This window comes from Populus euphratica, unplaced genomic scaffold, assembly GCF_000495115.2.
Source record: "Populus euphratica unplaced genomic scaffold, PopEup_1.0 scaffold1098.1, whole genome shotgun sequence".
Lineage (NCBI taxonomy): Eukaryota > Viridiplantae > Streptophyta > Magnoliopsida > Malpighiales > Salicaceae > Populus > Populus euphratica.
The window spans coordinates 20566-24828 of NW_011500955.1; positions in this window are offsets into that span (position 1 = coordinate 20566).

Consider the following 4263-nt stretch of genomic DNA (forward strand, 5'->3'; position numbering starts at 1 on the left):
AGGTATCTTATATTATTAGATATATTATTATAAAACATGTTTTAGTTAAGGAGTTATTGATACTTCAAGTGCAAAATGATGATATAAAACCTTGATAAAAATGCACTTTTAAGTACTAATCACACCCCCCAACCAGCTTATTACTAGTCCCTAGTGCACTTTTAAGTACTAATCAATGCAATTACAAAAATTTACCGTGCTAGATGTGTAAGATTGAGATTGTTAATGAATAATGGAATTCCTGAAGATATTCGATGGTCGATTCAAGCAAAGGTCCGATTATCAGGTGAGTCCTCTAACTCCTTCATTTCACACATGCCTGGAACAGGTAAAAGCACTTTTGCAAAGAAATGTCGTGTAAAACGACTGAAAGTCTATCATCAATGTGTTAGATGGACTTGTAATACACAATGTCATTCTTTAAGAATGGTATCTATAAACCGTGAAGATAAAATACAATTCATTAAGGATGGCCTGAGTAAAGAGTCTTTAGATAATCTTCTATTGACTCTTGAGACGCATCCTAATGGAGATGTGCATCGTGCAATTCATGATTTATGGCCACTATTTCATAAAAAACATGATTGACTTAGTTTTGGGAATCTGACTAAAAAAGATCCTGTTTGCCAATTTTTAAGAAAACTGGATGGGAAGCCTATCCCCGACCCATAGAGGGCGTTTAAACCGTTCTTGGATGTAAAACCAAGGGAAGATGTGAGCCACAATCACAACTACCTATACATACACATGCTTTTTCAAAAGTAAATAAATAAATAGAGAGAGAGTGTGTGTGAGACTCTAGCTGACCTACATATAGCGGTATGATTGCCTTTTTAATTTCTCATTTATAAAATCCTCACTTCCTTTCCTTCATTTCCACTCAACCCATATATTCATCAAATATAGAAGTGTGTAGAAATGGCAAGTTCCTCAAGTCATCAAATAAGAAATATTTGTGTTTTTGGTGGATCTAGTCTTGGGAAAGAAAAGGAGTTTTTAGAATCAGCAAATCATCTTGGTCAAATGCTAGCTGAGAGAAAGATTCATTTAGTATATGGGGGAGGTAGTCTTGGGTTAATGGAAGGTGTGTCAATAACTGTATTTTTAGGAGGTAGTCAAGTTTTAGGGGTTTTCCCCGAAGTTTTAGCACAAGGGGACATCATTGAAAAAATAATTGGAGAGGAACTTCAGGTCTCCACAATGTCGGCTCGAATGAATGCAATGTTTAACCATGCTGATGCATTCATTGCTTTACCAGGTGGTCTAGGCACATTGGAAGAGATCTTTCATATTTCCTTATGGGCCCAACTGCACATTCACCACAAACCCATAGGTCTGTTAAATGTTAATGGTTATTATGATAAGTTGTTGTCTTTTCTTGATCATGTTGTGAAACAGGAATTTCTAACATCTTCTGCACGATAAATCATAATCTCTACTGCTATTGTTGAACAATTGATTGACCAACTATAATCTTTCATTCCTGTGATTGATCCCTCCATGAGTCGCATAAATTGATTATCTAAGGAAAGCCGTAAAAAGCTTAAATTAGATTTGAGCCTTCATTTGTGAATCTTTGTGTCTTTTGGTTTTATTATTGTGTTTTATTGTTTCTTATATTTGTTTCAGTGTGTTTCAGGTTTGTCAGTGTTCGTTATTTCAAGTGATATCTTCTATACTCTATCTTTCTACCTTAGAACATTGAGGATAATGTCTCATTTTGGTTGGGGGGAGAGGGTAGTAGCTAAAAAAAATAAAAAAATAAAAATAAATGTGTTTTCTATTTCATAAAGCATGTGCAAAATTGTTGTTACTATGATGACAGAGTAAAGGAGATCTTTTTATGACTCTTGAGACGCATCTTAGTAACCATTTGAGATCTTTTTATAACTCTTGAGACGCATCTTAATAATCATTCCTAATAAGGTCTATCATAATACTTCTTGAAATATTCAAGTTTACAAACTCTCGCATTACTATCACTTAATTATGCTCATATACTCATTTAACATGTATTCTTAAACCTTAATTTACACACACACACTTTAACATATGATTATGGGTTGCATAATGGTTTATTCCATTATTTATGTTCTTTTGTTAAAGGTAACAACTAAGAAAAAAGGGATAGTATATAATTAAAAAAAACACAAAAAAAAATAAAAAACAAAAAATAATGATGATAATAAAAATGTAGATAAGTTTGGTTTCGTAGCCTCCCTAACCTAAACAATTAAGCTCGAAAGGGTGTTTTAACACCTAATACCTAAAGTCAACTGACTTGGGAGCTATTGACCCAACGCTTGCTACATGGGTTGAGGAGAAAAGCTTAAGGGAATCAAACCTTGCACTATCTATGTATCAATATTTACGACCCGAGTTATTAAGCTCGTAGGGGTGTCTCAACACCTAATGCCCTAAGACCAACTGGTCTAGGAGTCATTAGCCGAAAGCTCATTACATAGGTTAAAGAAGCATGGTGTTTTTAAATTATATGTATATATATTAAAAAAAAAGAAAAAAAAATAATTCCAACCCAAGAAAGTTAACCTTAAACATTAGAACAAAAATTTTGTTTTCTTCCAAGAAAAGCCCCATAATTATGTGTTGATATATTGAGCATAAAAGAAAGGTTTATTAATATCTTGTTAAGAGGTATTTAGCAGATATATAAATTTAATGAGAGTTTGTTTATCTAGATAGATTAAGGGAAATTGAATGATGAATACCTTGCTTTGTGGAATTTGCAAATTGTTTTTCTATTTTAACGCTTTGATTACTAGAGACTAGTAATAAGCTGGTTGGAGGGTGTGATTAGTACTTAAAAGTGCATTTTTATTAAGGTTTTATTTCATCATTTTGCACTCGAAATATTAATAACTCCTTAACTAAAGCATGTTTTATAATAACGTATCTAATACTATAAAATACCTTTAATTTATGGTAAATGTTCATTTTAAATGCAGGCCTATCACATAAATGAAAGGATTGATTGATGAATTTAAGAACTGAAATTAAAAGGACAAAGAGATGGCCAAACTTAGAAAAGAGATGTCGGTGCAATCCAAACCAAAATATTGTTCGGTAATTGGGTCATATTTGGAGCTATAGATCTCAGATTTTGATCTACTTTATATGGATGGAAAGGTAAGACATAGGCCTATAACTTTCATATGGAGCCCAAGATCTAAAAAGGCCATTATCAAGTCCAAATTGTAGCAACAACAAAGAAGCCCGAATCTGTCTTCCAGCCCGAGCACTGTTCGGTATTTTGGCCATATCTGGAGTTCTAGAAGTCCAAATGAGCTGAAGTTTTTACACAAGAAAGCGGAGACTATTTCCTACAACTTTCATGTTTTCAACTGGCTCCAATTTTGACGTTATCAATGACGTTTTGGGCAGACAAGAGAAGATAAGGATTGTCACCAAGTCAAAAGTTGGCCACCCACTTATCAATTAGTCATCAAATCAATAGTTCCCAATTTTGGCCTATAAAAGGAGGCATTTGCCATGCATTTAGGCATCTTGGTTTCCAGATCAAGATCATGCTCTTCCTTTCTCTCTTTGTATTTTTTGTAATGTTTATGCTTTGCTTTCATTAATATTAAGTTTATGCCTTTCATTTCCTTTCCTTTACTTAGTTAACTTTTATGTTCTTATTTTGTTTATCTATTTTGCTTTCTTTCATTATGTCTAGCTAAGTTAATTATGTCAAGGTGAAAAGGTTACACTAATGGTGTAAGAATAAGTATAATGTAAACTTAATATGGACTTTAATGTTTGATACTAACATGTTTTATATTTGTTATCTTGTTCACTCTTTAATACTTTGCTTGTTAAATAACTAATCTTGATTTATGTTGTATAACACTTGGTACAACAAATGCTTGGCACTTTCATAGCCCATAATGTATGGTATAACCGACACCTGAGCTATGAAAAGAACTTGATTTGTTGTTAACATAAGTTATAATCATGAATGCTTGACGAGATTTACAAGTATTAGCATTAATTGAATAAGATGACTAATGTAATCATGTTAACAATATATAATCTGATTGGAACCTCCTTTGTGTGTGGTTTCCAATTCAATAATAAGAGTTTATACTATACTTGTTTGATATACCATTAGTGGAACCTCTAACCTTGACATTTGTTATTATCATTGTTTAATCGTTACATTAATATTCCATCTCAAAGTTCTCATCTTCTTCTTCTTCTTCTCCTTCTTTTTCTTTATTATTATTATTATTATTATTATTA